Source organism: Mirounga angustirostris, unplaced genomic scaffold, assembly GCF_029215605.1.
Source record: "Mirounga angustirostris isolate CCGP_5_RB_7025 unplaced genomic scaffold, mMirAng1.0.hap1 SCAF_8, whole genome shotgun sequence".
NCBI classification, from domain to species: Eukaryota; Metazoa; Chordata; class Mammalia; order Carnivora; family Phocidae; genus Mirounga; species Mirounga angustirostris.
Window position 1 is genome coordinate 66378501 of NW_026991716.1, and position 23630 is coordinate 66402130.

The window sequence follows — 23630 nt, forward strand, 5'->3', positions numbered from 1 at the left end:
GCAAGTGACTCTTGCAGCTCATCCATTCCTTGACTGAACTTCATTTAGCAGGAGGTCCCATCACCCTCTCCAGCTGCCATTGCCAGAGCCAGATTTCTGTACAGGCATCCAGTCTGGAGCCACAGGTACTGCTGTGCAGGCAAGTCTGGCTGTAGTTGAAGAACAGTGATTGGCCCCTCTCTGTTGGACCAGCCCTGGACTGATTGGTGAGTGATCTCTACGGCATCCGACACTGAGGCAGAGGGAGACATGTGATATGAGGGAGAACATGGTGAGAAGTGGTGCTTGCTTTTTCTGTTCTCCCAACATTATTCTACTGTGCTAGAACTGACAGCCAGAAAACCATTATTTGCAATGACTGAGCTTGTATATGACATTCTGCCAGACCACTGAACCAGATAGCTCAGGCCAAGATCATTGTTTTACTTTGTATTTACTACTGTATAAGTCAATTGGTTCCACTTCAGGTCTCTGCTTAAATTCCTGGCATTACATGGAGGAAAAAATGCCAGATAAAAGGCATAATGCCTGCCCTCAACAAGTTGTTTAATGAAGAAAGGATGATAAATTTAAAAAACAATGCAGTGAGATAAAGCATGAAAGAAGGTGGTGTTTGGTGTGAAGGCAGCTGAATGGGGCCTTCATACCAAAACCAAATACTGTTTTAGGTTAGGACCATGGAAGTCATCCTAGTGGAACTTGCCTTGAGCTGGATTTTGGAGGTGAAGTAAAAGATAGCTTGATTCCAAATTGGGTGGAAAAAAGCAGGATGAATAACTTGCTAAGATTATGTTTAGTGCACATAACAGAAAGTCAACTAACATAGCTTAAACCTATAGGATTTTTTTCCCATAATAAACCCTCCTTCAGTGGGAACCTTAAGGATGGTACAGTTGCTCAAGGAGTTGATGAAGAATTCAAGTTCTGTTTGGCTTCTTTCTCTGCCAGTCTTAGTGGGTGGGTTTTGTTCTCTTGGGCACAAGATAGCTGTTGTACATCCAGGCATCATGTATACATATTAGTCACAAAGAAGGGAAGAAAGGTGAAGGTGTCCTTTTTATTAGAAGAACAATAGCTTTTCTAGAAGTCTTAGCCAGTAGACTTCAGCTGTTTTATTATGGGGCCAAAACTTGATCACATGACCACCCCTAAAGGCACAGGAATCTAGGGAGGTAAGTATTTTTAACTTGGCACATTGCCTCCCCAAACAAAAATGAGGTTATGTCAGTAAGAAGGAGAAAATAGATGCTACATAGGAAACTACCACCAGGATTTCTACATTTGAGATGATAAAGTAGTTGTATTTTTCCCCTATTCCACCTACTAAGTAAAACTAAAAACTTTGGACATTATATAAAACATGTGTTTTCTTACCACAGTGAAATCAAACTAGAAATCAATAAAAGAAAGATAGAAAGAAAATATTAAAACACTTGGAAATTCCGGAAAACTAAATCAATATTATTCAATTTCCATTTTGTTTTTAATTTATTTATCAAGGAGAATAGTCTTCACACTAGAAAATTAGAAAAAAAAATCAACACTAATGAACAAAATCCCAAGATACATGAGAAGGTAGTAAGAATATTTCTAGTAGTTCTTTAACGGTCCCAGAGTATAACTGATAAATAGAGGGATGGATGGATATCCCTTCACATTACCTTGTGCTTGTATTTCTTTTCTGCCCAATTGTTTATAAGCTCTCTGGAAGAACAGCTCTAAGGAGAAATCTTGTCTCTTTCTTCTTTATACTAAAAGCCTTAAACACAGTGGTCATTCTAAAATTATAATTGAGTGGAATAATTGATTAATTAATTAATTGATCATTTGAATGAATTAGTTTCTAGCCATAGAGAATTCATTTATGAATAAACAATTCAAGTTGATGAACCAATTACCTCTAAAGCACTGCCAAGTTTCATAAATTACTTTTCTCATAGTGAATAACTTTTCTTAAGGGACACACATGTGAAATGAATGAAAAACAAAAATCAAGCAAAAGAAGCCAATAAATGTGCCAAACACAGGCATTTACAATTAAACTTACAGCTTTCTGACAGTAGGATCAGACATACACATACACACACACACATACACACACACACAAATATGGTCAATCGGACAAATTTTATTATTTAGAAAAAGGATAATACTGTCCTCAGATTTTCTATGAATAAATCAAATGGTAACTGCCAAATGAAAGTGCATATTCAGGATATGATGATGGAAGCATATGGTTAGATCATAGGAAGTGAAACTAGGCTCTGCTGGTCAGAGCACATGTGGAACATGGTGATCACTTTTGGCACATCATTTAAAGATATTAATAATATTAATAATTAATAATAATTAATAATAATTATTAATAATAATAAATTCTAGTGTGTTTTAGGGGAATGTGAGCTAAATGGTAAAAGGTCTTGAACTGTATCATTCAAGCAATGGGTTGAGAGAAATAGTGAGAAGAGAAATCCATGGGAAAGCACATGAATTATCTAAATACTTGAAGGGCATTCATGTAAATGAGGGAGAAAATTCTGGAGGAGTTAAACTCCTAATGATATGGTTGAGAGACACACCATTAGGTTCAATATCAGTAAGAGTTCCGAATGGTTGTAACATCTCAATATCAGGCAAGCTTCCCATGAGAAGTGACCACCCCATTACAGAAGAGTTAATGAAACCCCAGGTAAGCATTAACCAAGGATGTTAAGAGATTTCTAGAGGAGTAGGAGATTGAGTCAGATGACTTCAGAAGGCCATTTCAATATTCACATTCCATACCTCTAAGAGCTTCAGGTATAAATTACTGGTAGATTTTCACTAGTTCTACTGTATGATTTTACTCAATTCTATTTGCCAATGATAACTTATATTTGGCGTAAGTTAAGACTAAAATCTGTAACTTTTTAAATAAAGAAAATTAATTGGGTCACCTAAGATTCAAACCTAAGGCCTGGGTTTCATAAAAACAGGGTTTCAAATAACTCAATCAGAACAGACCTATAACCACTAAGGAAACTGAAGCAGTAATCAAAAATCTCCCATCAAATAATTCAATCAGTAAGGCTTGTATTTAAGTGGGGCCACATTTCTTATCCAAGACTTATTGGCCTCTATGGCTCTAGTACATAATTCTGGCTTATTTTTGTTTAGGAAGGTATAATTCTCATTGATAGTATGTTTTTTTATTTATTTGTCAGAGAGAGAGAGAGAGCACAAGCAGGGGAAGCTGCAGAGGGAGAGGGAGAAGCAGGCTTCCTGCTGAGCAAGGAGCCTGATGTGGGACTCGATCCCAGGACCCTGGGATCATGACCTGAGCTGAAGGCAGACACTTAACCGACTGAGCCACCCAGGCATCCCATGCACTCCCATGTTTATTACAGCATTATTATCAATAGTCAAATATGGGAACAACTTAAGGGTTCATCAATGGATGAATGGATACAGAGGATTGGGTGTAAATATATGATGGAATATTTTTCAGCCATGAGAAAGAAGAAATTTCTGCCATTTGTGACAATGTGTATGGACCTTCAAGGCATATGTGAAATAAAATAAGTCAGACAGAGAAAGGCGAACACTGTGTGATATCTCTCATATCATAGAAACAGAGAGTAGAATGGTGGCTACCAGGGGCTGGGGAGTTGGGGCATTGGGGAGATATTGGTCAGGGTGTATATAGTTGCAGTTATAAGATGTATAAGTTTGGGGATCTAATGCACAGCATTGTGATTATAGTTAACAATACTATATTATAGACTTGGAAGTTGCTAAGAGACTAGTCTTAACTATTCTCACCACAAAAAAGAAATAAAAATTATGTGATGTGATGCAAGTGTTAGCTAAAGCTAAGTGGTAATCACATTGCAATATATGTGTATTAAATCAACAAGTTACACACTTTAAATTTACTCAATGGTATATGTCTATTATATTTCAATAAACACACACACAAATTTACTTAAAATATTTTTCTTAAGTTAAGGACATTCGGATGGCATAATATTTTGAGACTCATTAGCATTTTCTATTTAGGAGTCATTAAGCAGAGTATCCCATTAGTTCAAATATGTATGTACATATATATGCTTTATTTATTATTTTGTGTTTATAAAGGAAACAGTCCCAGAAAAGGGTGACATAATATGCATCCAAACAAATGGCACACACTTGAAAAACAACTTTTATTTCACTTAACTCGGTAGTTCAGACAGAAGGAGTAAGTCTGTATACTTCTTTCAAAAGGAGGGCACGACCAGTTTGCAAACTCTATGGAACAAAAATCTAAGAAAAATAATAATATTGGTCCACAAATTTGCAAGCACCATGATGAATTATATTTATTTTGTTCTCCTTGTGGAGATAACAGTAAAAGTGGAAGCCATGACAAACTTGAGAAACTTTGCTAAAAAGTATGGCTCCAGGGGTAACCTCGTGGCTGTCCTTTGGGTTGCTATGCCTAAAATGATCAGATGTTTCACATTTCTAATGAAAGCTGGAAATTGAAATTGGTTTGTGAAATCTATTTCTATACATTGAGAAATAACTCAAAATCTAAAAATGAAAACATCCTGTGGGCCGAATATTATACAGTCTGCCAAACAATACCTGTTAGCCGGTTTCTGAAAGTTATGGCTTCTAATCTATTCCATTACTTTACTGTGATACCCATCTTTAAATAATACCTACTTCTAGGCTATGATTCAAGAGGTAATAATAATAAAGCAAATGTTTATAAAATGGTTATTATATACCAGGCACTCTGTATGCTAAGTGCTAAAATCTTCACAACTATACAACTATCATTAACTTTGCTTCAGTGAGAAATTGGAAGATTGGAGTTAAATAATATGCCTGGGTTCACCAGACTAGAAAAGAAAGCTGAGCAAAGCATCCAACACAGCAGGGACAAACTCCGTAGTAGCAATCATTATGATGGCTTGTGGCTGAGTAGCCCTTAATACCCTGTTGCCAGGGTATTAAGTATCTTTTCCCAAAGTCGCCAAGGAAGTTGATACTAGATAATAATACTCTATTTCTTCCCCTCCAAACTAGGCTTTTCTCATCAAGCAAGACTGCCTTGAGTTTTAAAGAGTCTTGTCCCTAAGTTCAATAATTTTAGTGAGTTTTACCAAAAGCCATAAGGAATTTCTTTTGACTCCATCTTTATCTAATCAATTTGTCAGCAGTGCATGAAGCCATTTTTTCAAGAAAGTGAATGGAAGAAATTCTGCAGTCACATTCTTCTCAGGAAATCCTTTCTTTTAAAACAGTTTCATGAACACATGTTGCTTTTCTCATGTATTTCTTTTTTTTTTAAAGATTTTGTTCATTTATTTATTAGAGAGCGAGCGAGAGAGAAACAACATGAGAGAGAGGAGAGGGTCAGAGGGAGAAGCAGGCTCCCCGCTGAGCCGGGAGCCCGATGTGGGACTCGATCCCAGGACCCCGGGATCATGACCTGAGCCGAAGGCAGTCGCTTAACGACTGAGCCACCCAGGCGCCCTCATGTATTTCTTAAATCTTCTGCTTAAACATCAAAAAGAACTCATTAGGCATTGTTTTTTTCTTGTTCTTTGAAGATGTAAGAGAAAATATGGGTTTACTCAGATATTTCCCCAAATACCTCACAAATCTTAGAGAACTTGAGGGTTTATCTCTGGGGTTTCATAAAGGAATATAACTCTTTTATCATCTTTCTTTCTTTCTTGTGTTTCTTTGTGTTCTCTTGCTCACTATCTCTCTCTCGCTCTCAAATAAATAGTAAATAAAATCTTAAAAAAAAAGAGAGAGGTTGGTGAGAGTAGGCACCTTTGTCTTGTTCCTGATCTTAGAGGAAAAGCTTTTAACCTTTCACCATTAAATGTGATGTTAGCTGTGGGTTTGTTGTATATAATATTTATTATACTCAGGTATGTTTCTTCTATAATCAATTTGTTCAGGGTTTTTAGATGTTATATTTTGTCAAATACTTTTTCTGTGTTTATTGAAATGATCATATGATTTTTATCCTTCATTTTATTAATGTGGTGTGTCACATTTATTGATTTGCTTTCTCTGAATCACTCTTGCATTTCAGAGATATATCCCACTTGAACATAGTGTGTGATCATTTTAATGTGCTGCTGAATTAGGTTTGGTAATATTTTATTGAGAATTTTTGTTTTTTGCATTGTATTTATCAAAGATATTGGTCTGTAGTTTTATTTTCCTGCAGTGTCCTTCTGACTTTGTTATCAGGGTAATGCTGGCCTTGTAAAATAAGTTTGGAAGTGTTCCCTCCTCTTCAATTGTTGGGAAGAGTTTGGGAAGGGTTGGTATTGATTCTTCAAATGTATGGCAGCATTCACTAATAAAACCATCTGGTCCTGGGCTTTTCTTTGTTGGAAGATCTTTGATTACAGATGCAATTAGCTTACTAATCTGTTCAGATTTTTTATTTCCTTATTCAGTTTTAGTCAATTTTATGTTTCTAGAAATTTATCCATTTCTAGATTATCCAATTTGTTGGCATGTAATTGTTCATAGTAGTTTCTTATGATCCTTTGTATTTCTGTGTTATTACTTGAAATGTCTCTTCTTTCATTTCTGATTTTATTTGAGAATTCTTTTTTCTTAGTCTAGTAAAAAGGTTGTCAATAGACTATAATTTATTTAGTACTGTGCATCTTAAAGAAATAAAGTATTTTTTTGGTTGTATAACATTTTCCCTTTGGGCGGCTTATTGGTTAATGTTATTCAACTTATGTTTCTGAAATTTTTCATTAGGGAGTCAGACATGAAACAATGTTCACACATACACATGGATACATATGCAAGAAGAAATGGATCAAAATCACCCAAGATAATGACAGCTCATATGCAAGCAGAGCACAGTGGGACATACTTGCTAACAGGCACACACCTCACTAAGACAGCATATATGGATCTTTATCAAAGTCTTTAAAAAATACTATAAACAAACCCCAGAGATTTATTATTCTACGCAATTATATCTATCTTGACACTCCTTTTAGCATAGAAAATCTCTACAAATGAAAAAAAATTAAAAAGATAATAGGCAGTAGAGTATTAGGTAAGTTTTTCAAATTGCTATTTGTTCTTTAAAAATATCTTTTTCAAGCTGAATTAATTATTTTTCATACACACCTTTAGTCATTGTATAGAAAAGAACTATCAGAAGAATTTAACACAGTAATTAAAAATAATTGCTTCTCGGGTGCCTGGGTGGCTCAGTCGTTAAGCGTCTGCCTTCGGCTCAGGTCATGATCCCAGGGTCCTGGGATCGAGTCCCACATCGGGCTCCCTGCTTGGCGGGAAGCCTGCTTCTCCCTCTCCCACTCCCCCTGCTTGTGTTCCTGCTCTCGCTGTCTCTCTCTGTGTCAAATAAATAAATAAAATCTTTAAAAAAAAATAATTGCTTCTCCAACCCAATAAAAGTTTACACCAAGTAAAACAAAATTATTTTCCTTGCATTGATACCTCACACAATTTTTATAGACTTTTCTGTAAGTTTTTCTAAAGTGGGAGTAGGGGCAGAGTTCTTAATAAAATGACCAAAAAATCAGAGTAAAGTAAGTTATATCCATATGTGAAACATATTGCTAAGATTAGAAGAATAATATGTCTTTACTCATGTTTTGTGCTCTTTGTATTCCATTAATATTCTATTTGTTTGGGAAAAAATAATCGGGCCCTGAAAGATGCCACATAAGTGATTTTTGATTTAGAAAAGAGTAACAGCTCCTGAAAGAATATTACTATTGCTTATTTTATAATCAGAGGTAAATTGATAGTATAATCTCTCATATCCACACTTCAACTAGAAATTTGAAACTGATTTCAAAGAATATCATTTACCGTGAATGAACAGGATCTGCTCTGTTTCTAGATTAATAATGTTTCTGGAATTTAGATAATTGTATTGCCAAATACTTCTCACTTCTACCACTTAATATAGCCCTGCCATGTCCCAAATTTTTGCTCTTGGTTTTTCTATCTTTTACAGAGTAAGAAATTAGATACATAATAAATGTTTGCCTATTAGTAATATAAGGCACTGAAACATTTTTTTTTACCTGCTGAAATATCACAACTAGGAGCCATTACTTCTTAAATATGACCAGCTAGACTACCATGATGTTAATCCTGTTAAATGCCACACTTTTATTCCATATCCCATAGTATGGGCAAACTGGTCATCATAAAGTTTTAGGACCCAGTGTATCTGTGTCAAGCCTCAAGTATTCCGGCAAATGATTTTTCCAACAGTACTTTGATATTACTTCCTTTTTTAAGGGACAAGCATGAAAAGCTCTTTTAGGACAATTTCATTATTTGAATACTTTCATTATTCGGATTGCCAGATAAGTTTTGTTATGATCTTTCACATGAGTATTCTATTCAATATTCCCCTCCAGTCTTGCTTTCATGTCCCTGCAAAGCACCTTCAAAATCCTTCACCATGATTACTTCCTCCCTTCTCTTATTTCTAGCTTAATCAGTTCCAGGCTAACTCCTCCCTAACTGCTTCTTGCCTAGTCCTCTCTTTTACCCCATGAATACCATTCAACTTTCTTTTCAAACTCTTTCCACTTCTTCCCTTTATTTGAAACCTGAAAACACAGTGTTTCTCACAAATGGACTGGTACACAACTTTCTTTACTCCCAGAGTGTTGTTGCCACCATCTTTCAATTACTTCTCCTTTTGAAATTCATATAAATTAAATAACCCATTTTCTTTTATTCTAATTCATTCTCCAAGCTCCAAGACACTCTGCTAAATTCTTCAGTGATTTATACATGTGGCAAATGTTGCATTCTTGCTGGTGGTGGTGGTAGTGATAGTGATGGGGAGTGTGTTGTGGAGATGGTTTTTAAATTTTGCTTTTGTTTTACTCACAACTATATTCCTGAGAAACTTCTTAAAAGTCCTGCCTTCACAATTTTTGTTACCTTCACCAATGACTTTTATTTTTACTACATTCAACACTTCAACCTCACTATTATACCCCTTTAATAATCCAAACCTGTTATACCTTTAGGACTTTGAACTTAGACCAATCCTTTACTCCTCATTATCCTCCTCTCTTCCTTCCTGGTGTGATATTCAAAACATTGAAAGATGTCTCTACCACCTCTAGAACCCCTTACACTTTTTATCTTTTGCCATTCCTACATGACAGGTTCTAGCTCAGGATACAACACAGTGTTGTTGTTGTGTTTTTTTTTTTCTTTTACTTCCACTATTAGATTGTCCATCATTTCTAGAGGAACAAAGAAACTTCTAAAGACACCATACTTACCCATACTGGGTCTTTAACTACTACTGTGCAGAGTTGTATTAGTATCTTGACTCCTTTACTGTTTCACTCAGCTGTCATTAAGACTCACAGTTTAAAATATGTCATTAGACTTCAAAGGTTAATTTCCAAAAATAAACACATAAATTGAATTTAACTTACATTTCTCAATTACTTAATTTCATTTTTGAGTAGAATTACTTTCAAAATTATTTTTCTAGAATTATCACTTAGTGAGGCTTTATATCCAAGACATTTTTATTTTAATTACCATGCTTTCTTTCTACATGATAAATGAGAAGATTACAGAAGAAAGGTAATATTTTCATAAAACATCTTAGAAAATATACTTTTACAAATACCAAATATCATTGTCCTAAGGATTCATATCTCAAATCTAACCATTTAAAGTCCATAAAATTAAGTTTCTCATATTTTCATGTCTTAATATTTATTTATGGTTTCTAAGTAGAAATGTATCTTAATTTCAAAGAGAAATATTAGTCTATGAAATTGTTAAGACATAGCAAAGTGAAAATACACATTTAATATTAGAATAGGTTGTTCTCTGAAGTTTAATAGAGGATTGTAGCTGGACTTCTTTTCCAGTTATTTGTGGGAAACTACACAGTGTTCCTTTAGAAAACAATGTATTTAAAATGCTTTTTTATAATTAAAGTACAAATGCAACTTATGTGGAAGAGTCCTTTGTATCTCAAAAGCAAACAAAACTGTTTGCTTCAGCTTGCACTGGATTACCAGTGCACAGACAATACGTGTATCTAGAGCACAAGAAAATAGGAATAATATATATTTGATATATATAAATATTAATTATATATTCAAAATTTAACATATATAAGTGTATATTCCATATTAAGTATATAATATGCTGAATATGTAATAATATATAGTTTAATATTTCAAAAATGGAAAAAATACACCTCTATTGTCCTTTCTTACAGTTACGTTAGTATGCCGCATTGAAGGTATGTGTATATGTAGATGGTGAGAAGGGAAATGAGACAAACATCTTCTGTGCCAACTTTCAGGAAACTGCTGACCTTATTTTCAACCATTTTCTGTAAGTTGCACAAACAGTAAGTAGTAAAGTGGCATTGTCATTCGTATTACACATTTTCTTTCAGTTTATTTTCTGAAACTATAGTTTCAGATGTACACAAGTCTAGAAAATCTATATATAATACTTAATGTTTTCAGGAGCCGTTGAACACCATGTAAGTACAAGTAGAGTTATAATCATCGAGGACCAGCAGACAATTTTCTCAAGAATCTGTAAAGAAGACTTCTATTTTTGACAAATAAAAGAAGGGAAGATGATAGTGATTTATTATCTGATCTCATAATGTTTATAGAACTCTTAGGTAAAAACAATCCAATCCCAATAATGTTTTTGAAAGGCAACTAGACAATGTTTGTTTTTCTTTAATTATAAGTTTGGATTTTTGATACAGGAGTGATAATTTCTGGTTCATGCCTATGTTTCCCTTAAAAATCAAAGTATCTCTTTTCCCAAAGATTATAACAATTTACATAATGATCATGTATTGCAGAACTGACCTGCCCCTGAGCCAAGGAACACAAACTGTTTAAAAGATTAAAATGTATTACTTAGATGCATTTAGTAAAAAAAAAAAAAAAAAAAAAAAAAAAGACTTTCTCATACTACTTGGCACTTGCTAAAAAGTTCAGTAGGATTGTTGGCAGCAGGGAACTCTAATAAATGTTGAACATCTGAGAAGGCAAACAGTGAGTATAGCTTTTCTCATGTAATCTTTGCAACTACCCTGTAAAATGGTTATTATGGTCCTTACTTTGAGGAAACCGTGGTTCAGTAATAACAAATTGCTCCACACGGTAAGTTGAACAAACAGTAAGTAGTAAAGCAGTATCGTAATTCATATTTCTGTATCTCCAAAATCTGTATTTGTTCACCAACACTACTTGTTCCCTGGTTTCCATATTTCTACCACTCAAGTTAAGAGAGACAGAGAGAGAGAGGCAACAATATAAAATTGCCAAACTCTTCCTTTACGGAGAGTGGACATTAAAAATCAAACCAGCAATTTTCTTCTCTGTTTATGCTGAAAAATTAGACAGAAACAGCAGGGAGGAACACAAAACACAAAAACTCAAACTTCATTCTGTCAAAGAAAGAGATAAATAGAATCTCATATAAACTGCTGATTCTAAATTAAATATAACTTCTGATATGAAGCAGAAAGAGAAAAGAAAGAAATGGAAAGACATGAGGATGAAGTACCAATAAAACTCGGAAAATACCAGTAAAAATTCACTTTCTGTAGGTGGGAAGATTCATCTTGAAATAGTATATTGCCTACTTACAACAGATAAAAGGACCTGGGGCTAGCAGGACTATTGGCAGAAGCCCTTCTCCACTAATTAGCTCAGAGAAACAAAAATTGGGGGGCTCCATAGAAATCACATAGTTGAGCCAGTTAACCATATTTCTTGTCTCTGAGGCAAAAACAAAAGTAGTCTTTAGAGTGTAAAGCCTTAAAAAGTGCTCTAGCCCTTTCCTTCCCTTTAACACTACAAAATATGGTCCAGGAAATACAACTCTGAGGGCCATAGACAAAAGAAATACACAAACAGGAAAATTTGTGAACATCTTTTATAGTGAAAGTCTGAATACTTTATTCTATAAGATCAGGGACAAAACAAGGCTAAATAATGTTGAATAGAAGGAGTATGGGATACCAATTCTGAAACCACTTGTATACTAAAGTTGAATAAATAAGTAAATATATTGTAGATAATGAGAGGCAAGATTCTCGCTGATGGAGAAAGAAATTACAAATAAGGAAAAGGAAAGTATAAGATAAACTCTGTAGTGCTGGACTGGAGTCAGATATCAATATGGAAAAATTTTTTAAATAGATTTTCTGATAAATAGATACAGAAATAAATATAGATGTATTTTACACTTATTTATGTATTTATTTCCCAGTTTTATGACACCAAAGAAGCAATGAGCCCTGCTCACACTCAGATCTCAATTACCAATACCATTCTCCAATGAAAGGAATCAGAGTTCATTAGAAAAGTTGTTGATTCTAGGGCTGAAGATGAGCATTTGTGCCAAAAAATAACAACAGTTGTTCTATAATCCAAAGACTAAAATAAACATCCATGAGTCTATATTATGTGTCAAGCTATAAATAAATAATTGAATGAATGAATCAATCAATTAATGTAACATTTCTTCTTCATAGAAGAATTCCAACTAATAAACACAGAAAGAATGAGGGAAATAGAAAATCGCCATTATAAAATCATAGTAATAATCATTGCAGGTAAAATTCACTAATGGAAGCTAAAATCAGTGTGCAAAGTTGAAGCAGAAACAGAATGTTTGCATAGTTTTAAGGTATCTTCCCCCCCAAATATTTAGTAATCACAAAGGAAAAAGTAGCTTTGCAAGACAGAATCCTAGAAGACCCCATGCTAGTCAAGTAATAAAGGTAAACATCACAGTAACATATACTGACATTATGTATCCCCTGATATTATGCTCCAAGAAGGGAACATGATCCTATCACCGCTGTGGTATCCTTCTTCAAAATGTATAGTCTCAAGCTAATCGAGATAAAACATCAGACAAACCCAAACTGAGGGATGTGCTATAAAATAACTGCCCAGTATTCTTCAAAAGTGTCAAGGTCGTGAAAGATAAGGAAAGACTGAGGACACATTGCAATTGGGAGGAGACTATGAAAACATGAAGACTGAATAAGAGGTGGGATTCTGTATAGATTCCCGAAACTGAAAAATATAAGATTAATGCAAAAATGTATAAAATCTGAATAAATTCTGTGCTTTAGTTAATAGCATTTGACTGAGGGCAATTACTTAGTTTTAATAAATGTTCTATGGCTATATAACATGTTAACATAAGGGCAAGCTGGTGAAGGATATACTGGAACTCTCTGTATTATATTTGCAACTCTTCTATAAGCCTAAAATTATCTTGAAATAAAAGATAAAGCTTAGAATTTAAAATAAAGTGAAACAAACCTATTTATTATCCAGGTGCTGGTACTATCACCTGGGAGGAATAACACAAGTGAATTTAAAATGCAGCATATAATCCAGAATAATAATAACGTAACTGCTTTGACAATTATATTGTTAGTAGCAATAGTGTAGTTGCTATTCTGAGATCGCTGCATGGGCAATATCATATAAAGCAAATGAGAAATTATGTGATAATCTAATTCTATCAATCCCAGCATTCTTGAGAGCTAGGCTTTCAGCGTAGGAGAACAGAGAAAAGAGGAAAAGTTTAAGTAAAAAGTCTGGTAGCCCTAAATTTAAATTAAAAGTGTTAGTATGAACTTGTGAGTATTTTATAGATATTCTTATATGTATAAAATACTATATATATTATATTTATGTATGTATATGTTATTTATACATTATATAATATGTTCATTTCTATTTATGTCCACCAAAATCCCTGGAAACAATCATTATCCCAGAGCAAAAAGCTCTGGTGATATGGTCCACACTGGTCAGCAGACAGAGATGAGGGTGGGGAGCACATCTGGGGAGATCAGAGAGAAGCTATGACACAAGGTAGAAAGATAGATATTCAGAAAATACTAGTAGTGAATAATACTGCGTTATAGAAGAAAGGATGAGGGAGAGGGAGAATAAGCACTAGATATATCATTGTGCATAGAAGTAAACTAAAAGATTAGTGTCCAGAGCAGTAGAAAGTGAGGAGTATTATGTAAACTTATAAAGACAATCATTAAAACAAAATGCAATCCTTGACAAGTACCACCAAGCAAGAAGAGATATTGCCAAATAGTCTCTCACAGATGTGGTAGCCTCCCAGACACCTGCCAGCAGTGTGTGAAGCCCTATTGTCTTGCAACCTTCCCGAGTGTGCTATAAACCTTTAGAAGTTTGCTAAACTCATAAGTAAAAAATGGTACCTTAATGTAGCTGACTCCATTTTCTCTTTACTAACTTAGGATTCAAGCTATGTCATATACCAAATTTCTATATGTAGTTGGATGTATTAGTGAACTTTCTGTTCCACTTCCTTGTTCTGTCCATTCATCTGCCAGCATCATCTTGTTATAATTATCCAGGACTTTTACTATGTCTTCGGGTCTGGTAGTACAGTCTCCTTAGAGACTCTTTTTACTTTGGAGAACTTTTCAAGCTATTCCATTTTGTTTATTTTGCCATTTTAACTTCAGCTTATCCAGTTAAAAAAGAAGCCTGTTGAGGTTTGGTTGACATTGTATTAAATTATAAAATAATTTTGAGAAAAACAACTTTATTATAATGGTTATGTCTTGAGAACATTGTTACAGATGTATGCACATTTTGACCCTGCAATTTCACTGCAGGGAATTTATCTTACAGATATGGTACACATGTAAGAAATGTTGTAGATACAAGACTATTCACTGTGACATTGTTATAGCATGTCATAAGCCACTAGAAACAAACTCAAAAGCAAACTATGCAATGAAAAAATATTGACAAACCCCGACACAAAGGGTTAAACTCCCTAATATACAGCGAGATTTCTATAAATAGCCAAGAAAAATCCCAATAACCCAATAGGAAAATGGGTAAAAAACCATGAAAGAGCAACTCCTCTCCATACCAGCCTAAAGCAAATAAACAAATACAAGTAGTCCCTAAAAAAAAAATGAAAACTTGCTTAAATTTACCTATCATAAGATAAATGCAAATTAAAATTACACCATATGAGACTATCAGAAAGTCTGACATCAAACCCTTTTGGTGAGGCTGTGGGGAAACAGTTGCCCTCATATATTGTTGATGGGAGTACAAACTCTTGGGAGGGCAATATTCAAAATTGTATCAAAAATCCAAATCATGGGGTGCCTGGGTGGCTCAGTCAGTTAAGCGTCTGCCTTTGGCTCAGGTCATGATCCCAGGGTCCTGGGATCGAGCCCTGCATCGGGATCCCTGCTCAACAGGAAGCCTGCTTCTCCCTCTCCCACTCCCCCTGCTTGTGTTCCCTCTCTCACTGTCTCTCTCTGTCAAATAAATAAATAAAATCTTAAAAAAAAAAGTCAAAATCAAATACCTTTGATCTAATAATCTCACTTCTGGGTATGTATCATGGAGAAACACATAATTGTACCACAAATATATATCTCATTATTTTTAATTATAATAGCAATAAATCAGAAATAATCTAAGTATCTAAATCAGAAATAATCTAAGTATCCATCTGTAGACTATTACCTAATTAAAGTGTGGCATTTATCCATAATGTCATATTATGAAGTTGTAAAAAGAAAAAGAATCCCTCTATAAACTATATTCAGTTTCTCATGTTCTAGCACTAAGAGAAAAAAAAAGTATATGGAATAATCACTCCAAAGAAAATAACGTACTTAGGTATAGATCTAACAAAATATGTACAGAATCCACATGCTATAAATTACAAAATGCTGGTGACAGAAAGACAAGAATGTCTAAATAAATTAAGGGATATACTATGTTTTTGGATTGGAGAGTCAACATAGAAAAGATGTAATTCTCCCCATATTGATCCATAGATTTAACACAATTCTTATTGAGATTGCAAGGTTATTTGTAGACGTAGACAAGCTTATTCTAAAACATATGTGGACAAATAAAAAGGACCTAGAATAGCTAAAACTATTTTGATAGAGAAGAATAAAGTAGGAGAAATTACTAAACCCATACTAAATCTTAGTATAAAACTACAATATTCAATACTTACTATAAAATATTAAGTATTCAAGGTTTATTAGAAAGATACAGTAGTATTCAAGCTACAGTATTGTCAGATCAACACATATATCAATGAACAGAGTAGGGAACTCAGAAATCACCCTATAAAATTATAGCCAGCAGATTTTCAATAAAGGCACGCAAGTGATTTAATAGAAGTATAGCCTTTTCTTTTTTTTTTAAGATTTGTTTATTTGCTTATTTATTTATTTGTAGTGCACAAGTGGGAGGGGCAAAAGGAGATGAAGAGAATCTCAAGTAGACTCCATGCTGAGCATGGAGCCCAAAGCAGGGCTTGATCTCAAGACCCCAAGATCACGACCTGAGCTGAAACCAAGAGTCCCACGTTCAACTGACCTGGCCACCCAGGCTCCTCAAAGGATAGCCTTTTCAACAAATGATGCTTGGACATCCAAAGGCAAAAAATTAAACCTCAACCTAAAACCCATACTTCAAGTAAAAATTAACTCAAATTTAATCAGGGACTTAAATATAATACACAGAACTATGAAATTTTAGAAGAAATTATCAGAAGAAATGTTCAGGACCTGAGAAGAATTTTTAGACTTCACACCAAAACTACAATCCATGAAAGAAAAAAATTGATAAATTAGACCTAGTTAAAATTAAAAATTTTTACTGTGAAAACCCATATGAAGAGATTAAAAAGACCAGCTACAGATTGGGAGAAAGTATTTGCAAGCTACTACATATTAGACAAATTCCTTCCATTTGGTGAAAGATATTTCACCAAAGATAACACACAAATGGCAAATAATCACATATTAACATCACTAGCCATAAAGGAAATTCAAATTAAAACCACAATGAGATAGTACACATCTATCAGAATAGCTCAAAGACAGAATGGTAACACCAAATGCTGACACGTATAGATTATAGTGGGCATAAAGAACGATGGGTCATTCTGGAAAACAGTTTGGCTGCTTCTCATAAACCTAAATATGCATATGCCTTATGCCCTAGCAATTTTACTCCTGGGTATTATCCCAGAGGAATTAAAACTTATGTCAGTACTAAAATCTGTACACAAATGCTCATGACAATTTTATTTGTAGTAACCAAACACTGGAAATAACTCAAGTGTCCTTTGATGGTTTAATGGTTAAACAAATCATGATACATTCTTACTGTGGAATACTATTCAACAATCAAAAGGAACTAATGATTAACACATGCAACAACTTGGATGGATCTGAAGGCGATTATGCTGAATGAAAAAGCCAATCTCAAAAGGCACATACCGTATGATTTCATATATATATATATATATATATATATATATATATATATAATATTTATTTATATATAAATGTTATATATATATAATATTTTTTTAAATAAGAAAATTTTAAGAAGGGAGAACAGATTAATGGTTGCCAGATTTCACTAGTTACATATATAGAGACATGTAAAACTGGTAAAATCTGAATATGTTCTGTAGATCACAGCAGTGCCGATTTCCTGGTTTTGATATTGTAGTGTTCCTGTGCACCAGGTCACAGTCTGGAAAACTGAAAGAAGGGGAGCAAGACTTCCCTATACCACTTTTTGGCCAGTTTCTGTGCATTTATAATTATTTCAAAACAAAAGTTTAAAAAAAAAGCAATGTGCCGAACTGTGTGTATAATATGCTATTGTTTTGAGGGAAGACGATAAGAGAGATAAACATGTATTTGTTTTTGCTTATGTATGCACAAAGGAACTGCAAAAAGATAGCATTTGCAGTGGCAGGCAATCATGTGTGCAGGTAGGGGCAACTGTAGCAAATGGAAGCCAGGTATAGAAAGGAAGGTCTTTTTTTTTAATATTTTGAGCCACGTTAACGTATTTCTTATTTTGAAATCAAATCATTGTTATAGGCGTAAAAACAATTCTAATGACCATGCATTATCTCTATCCTCCATGAAAGAACATTTAACACCCAAAAAACTAAAATGACATAACCTTGGATTTAGGTCAGGTATTCAAATTTCATTACTGCTACTTTATGAAAACTTTACTTCATCATTGTTATTTCTCTTATTTTCTGGGGATTTAAGGAGACTTGACCACTGGGTAGTGCTGGTCTTGGAAAGGACGTTCAGAAAACATGGCACCAGCTCACAGGGATTTTATCCAGGTGCCAGATGAATCTCTCCCTTTTGGTCTGCCATCCTGCAGCTCCAGCATATGCAGAGCATTGTTCTCTTGGACTTTAAAAAGAGAAAACAACAAAGGGATTCTTTTTAAAACCTCCACAAATCGGAATAGAACATGCCTTTCTGCACTTTAGTCTTTCTTGGGAAATAGATTTGTGTGGCGTTATTTGTACATTTCCCAAAAAAAGAAAACAAAGACGAGGAAAATGCAAATGCCAAGACTCAAAAGAATTTTTGAAAACAGTCAAGAGCAATAAAAAAACAAAAAATGTACATGGAGCACTTAACCACAGTTTATTACCACAGCATGTAAAAGTAAAAGGCCAGCCACCTTCGCTACAGTGGAAATCAGTGAATATCAGTGTGCCTAGTGCTACTATGAAGGAAATCCCTGCTTTCTTATTTATTTGCGAGAACAGAGAAAAGGGGAAGTTAGTAACTTGGGCCAATAAAGTATGAAAGCTGCTCTGAGGTTATCCACATTCAAAACCGCCATATTCTGAGAAGTTAAAGAGCCATTTCTCTATGCATCTCAACTTTATGTATCAAAGTTCATGTCAACATTAGCTGTCTGTGCATTTACTCCTCTTGTTGCTTCTTTCAGTATATTTACAAAAGCAATGATCAGTTTAGCCAATATCTACAGGACAAAGTCACAGGCTTTAAGTAACTACGAAAGCAAATTTAAGAGCTCTAAATTAATGATTTTTTAAAAGTACACATGGGAACACATAAATGTGTTTGCAATGCAACAATCTCCTGTTCTTGGGGGAAGTCAAATGTCTTGAATTTCCATGGAAGCAACCCAGTGAGCCAGAGGGTCTGCAAAGGAAGGCAGCTCTGAGGTGGGCACACGTCTGGGAATGTGTCTCTCTTTGTAGGAGCTTTGTTTCCATTGGGGTCATTGTCGTTACTAACACGTCTTCCAAGTTTCAAGACATTCAAAGCAATTATTCAGAGAATGATAACAGCTGACCTTGTGACCCCAGGTCCTCTTCCCAATATCAGTTTGATCCATTCCCTCGCTTTCTTGGGTTTCTGCTCAGATGTCCCCTTACCAGAGGGAGCTCCCTTGACACTCCAATAAAGGGCACATGGCTGTGAACCACCCTGTTTTCTTCACAGCATGTATCACCACCACCTATTTTAGACTTGTTTGGTTATCGTCAGTCCCCCTCAGGGATGTCAGCTACATGAGGGCAGGAATCCAAAGGGTTTGACTCACTTCTATGGACCCACTGGGAAAAAACAGTGACTCAGGAAGTCCTTCTATTCAAACCTCACAATGATTCTGTAAGGAAAAGGAGGCTAAAAATTGTTGAGTCCCACAGTGTCAGAAAGTGTATGATGAAAACCCATGTCTGAGTTCTAAATCCCATGCTTTTTCCAGCAAATCACAGAGCCTCTTATTTTAAGATAATGTGAGTTACTTTAAATCTGGAAATTTTCATCAGACAAATAGGGTATTGTGAAAGCTAAATGTCCACCTAAAAAGAGCATGTGTTTTTTATTAGCTTGTTATATGATATAATTCCTCCTTCTGGTGCACAAGCAAAAACCTTTCTTTTTTCAGAAATACACAGAAATACTTAAGACATACTTATAATCAGGAATAATATGAAAACAAAGAAAACTTGATGCTCCTCAGGATAACCCTAGATGTTAATGCAAAGGTATTAATAAATCTATGAAATTAGCAGCCATTTAACAATTCAGTGAGCATTTACTGAGTATCTTTTATTGGTCAGGCCCTCTGCTAAGACCATGTAGTTACAAAGAGGAATAAATGAGAGTCCACATCCTTAGAGTTAAACCCACTTAAAGATACAGACATATGAACATAATTATAATATAATGTAATTAGAGGCTTTCGTAAGTTTTATAAGTGATAAGAGGAAAGGGAATCTGTAAACAGTTCTGCCTAGGAGGAACAAGCAGAACAGTTGAGTTTGAGCTGCATCTTCAGAGATGAGTAGTCATTCCCAGGTCCAATAGCAACAGAGAGAGTGGCATATATATGCGGCTGGGGACTGGCATATGTGTTCCAAGGATGAGGACATTTAGCACGTCTGGGCCTCAGGTACACTGGGAGGTATTGCGGGAGATGGAGCTGTCAGTGAGCATGGTAGTAATACTACCTAAATGTTGTTGAGAACGTTCAATGAGATAAAGCCATCAACATAGTGCCTCACTAAGGAGTGAACAAATGGGGGCGCCTGGGTGGCTCAGTCGTTAAGCGTCTGCCTTCGGCTCAGGTCATGATCCCAGGGTCCTGGGATCAAGCCCGCATCGGGCTCCCTGCTCAGCGGGAAGCCTGCTTCTCCCTCTCCCACTCCCCCTGCTTGTGTTCCTTCTCTCGCTGTGTCTCTCTCTGTCAAATAAATAAATAAATAAAATCTTTAAAAAAAAAAAAAAGGAGTGAACAAATGCTGGTGTTTGTCTTGGAATGGAGGATTTGAGATTTCTATATATCCATAATTTCAAAAGAAGAAGAATACCTCCTGGTACAAAAATAAATCTACTGTTTAGCAAATAAAATTCTTTATCAGAGTACCTGTGTAGTAGAAAGGGCATGCATATTATTTATACAGAGCTGCATTCAAAACCTGAGACTCCAGGCAACATTCTCGTCTGACGTTTTCAGTGAGATCCAATATACTTGACAGGGAGCTTCAGAAGTAATGAAGCAATCCTGTATTTAATTAGAACCAGTCATGATACAAATTTCACTTGCTTGGATAGCAGGTTGATTTTCCAGAGAAGAGGGTGTGAGTTTGGTTTCTTCTTCCATTACTCATGACCTCAACCCTTAGGGAAATGACAAGATAATTTAATTCTCTAACACTCATTTGGGAGTGTCGATGATAAATGATCAGAAATATTGCTGCTTCCACTGCACTGCTTCTCTTATTGGTTCTTCCCTTTCCTTCCCCTGACTTGCTTCTCCTCTCCACTCCGCCCCAAGAAACTAACTTGATATTGGAGCGATAAAACCTGTCACAATAAACTTAATCTTCTGTCACAATCTTTCTCCTTTTTTATTTGTCTATTGTTCCCCCTAAAAAATCTCCAGTTTGATACTTGCATGGCAACATTATACTTCTGTATAATTAAGAGCCAACACTGATTCCATTGTTTGTACCAGTCAGCACAAGAAAATTGTAATTTTCCTTTTCTTTGCATCTTACAATCACCTAATAAGCAGCTCTAATGCTGGGCTATTGAATTATACAATAAACAAAAATTTCTCATCATTTAACATTTGTTCAAAGACTTAATGCTGTGGATCCACAAAAACAGAAATAAGAAGGGAAATGTGCACTTATCCAGTGAATCCAATCAATGCAAACCACAAATCTAAATTAATTATTCAGGCCACCAAAATCTGTTGTTGTTATTGTGGTTGTATTAATGCCTAAGCTATTTGAAAAAAATTATGCTAACCTTACATGGATGTTTGGCCTTTGTTGACGTAAGCGTGACTAACCAAAATCCTTTTGTATTCTTGAGCACGCTTGCCCACATACACATGCAGGTCAGGGGAAGCGCAGAGGGAGAGAATCTTCAAGCAGACTCCCGGCTGAGCACAGAGCCCAAGGCCCAGGTAGGGCTCAAGCTCATGATCCATGAAATCAGGACCAAGCTGAAACCAAGAGTCCCCCACCCAACTGACTGAGCCACCCAGGCGCCTTTTTTTGTATTCTAATTGAAACATTACTTAAGTTATTTTGCAAATAAGCAAGACACTTGGGGTAGTTGTTTTTATCACCCAAACCTGAAAGGATGTAAGAGCTTCATTACATAGGGATCAGAAACCACCATCTTTTGGGCCAGAGTGAGATCCTAATGCCAACAGGATTTTACTACCTACCTCTGCACCTAGGAACCACCTACATGTCTGACAGCATCTGGAATTCCCACCAGTTTCTTCCTCACCCACAATTCTCATTGACTGTCAGGGACTCAGTGGGAAACACAGAAAAGCCAAAGGTAGAACAATGCCTTCCTTCTGGGGAGCACTACCCTCCCACCTCAGGCCCATGATCATGCTAGCATCCTTCCTGACTGCTTTAGACTCACCTCCATACACACTCATTTAGTCAGTTATTTTTCATCCCTTAAAAAAAAACTCTCCTCATCAGCCTGTGCAGAAGTACACTAGGTATTTCTAGAAAAAAAATGTGATCCCATGAGAGAACAATGTATGAAAATTACTTTTTAAATCATTTAATAACAATGAGACTGTAATTGTGCAGAAAGCTTAGGAAATGAGTCTGTCCAATTAAGTTTGCTCTCTAGTGCTAACTGGAGGTGTTTGGCTCTTAAGTACCATGACCCTTGACTATGACCTATGCTATTGAAAGTCTTCCTAGATTGTATTAGTGCACCTTTCTTCTTGAGTAAGTAATATCACTTAGTCTTTTTTGGTGACTCAGCATCTCACAGCACCTTATTAAGAACGGACAGGTAGCTTCTCTTTTAAGATAACACATTTTTCTTTCACTTGTGTGCTTTTAACTAAAAGACATTTAGGAAACCGTGTGAGTGAAAAATACTTGACTGAGCAGCATCATGCAAGGCCACACGTTCCTTTGTTCATTAATTCACACATTCATTTCCTGAGCATTTAAGGAGCTCCTACAGAGTGCAAGGCACTGTGTCAGGCCTTGGAACAGAATGATGAGTAACTCTAAGACCTCTGAGGAAAGAAGTTTGCCTTTATACTCACCTGAGATACTGCTGAGCTCTCCTGAAAACCCATTCCCCATTCCTAAGTCTGAGCATCACCATTCACATGGTAGGTGGTAGGAAGACTGCAAAGACAGCATAAAGACGACCAAATGTTTTCACCTGCAGGAATCAAAGAAAACTCTTGCTAATGAGAAATTGTCAAATCTTCTCCCTTAGCAACTTTCAAATACACAGTCAGTATTATTAATGATAGTCATTGTGCTGTGTGCTACATCCCCAGAACTTATTTATCTTATAACTGGAAGCTTGTACCTTTTGAACCTAGTTTTACCCATCTCCCCCACCAGCCACCTCCAACCCCTGCCCACCTGCAGCAACCACCAATCTGTTCTCTGTATCTGTGGGTTTGGGTTTTTTAAAAAAAATTTTATTCCACTTACGGGCACCTGGGTGGCTCCGTCGGTTAAGCATCTGCTTTCGGCTCAGGTCATGATCGCAGGGTCCCGGGATTGAGCCCCATTGAAAGCTCACTCTCTCTCTCTCAAATAAAATCTTTTAAAAAAATAAAAAAAATTTTTTCCACTTAATATAAGTGAGATCATATGGTATTTGTTTTTCTCTGACTTATTTCATCTAAAACTAATACAATGTTACATGTCAATTATATCTCAAT

The 23630-nt window shown here is 35.4% G+C and overlaps 1 long non-coding RNA gene across 1 annotated transcript; it reads right to left on the reverse strand.

Annotated features, from left to right (window-relative positions):
* Positions 1–23509, reverse strand: LOC135365491 (uncharacterized). The gene is made up of 3 exons (XR_010413428.1): positions 23398–23509; positions 22995–23116; positions 1–232 (listed from the first exon to the last, which is right to left on the reverse strand). It is a non-coding gene; the product is annotated as an uncharacterized LOC135365491 (long non-coding RNA).
* Positions 23510–23630: the final 121 nt, after the last annotated feature.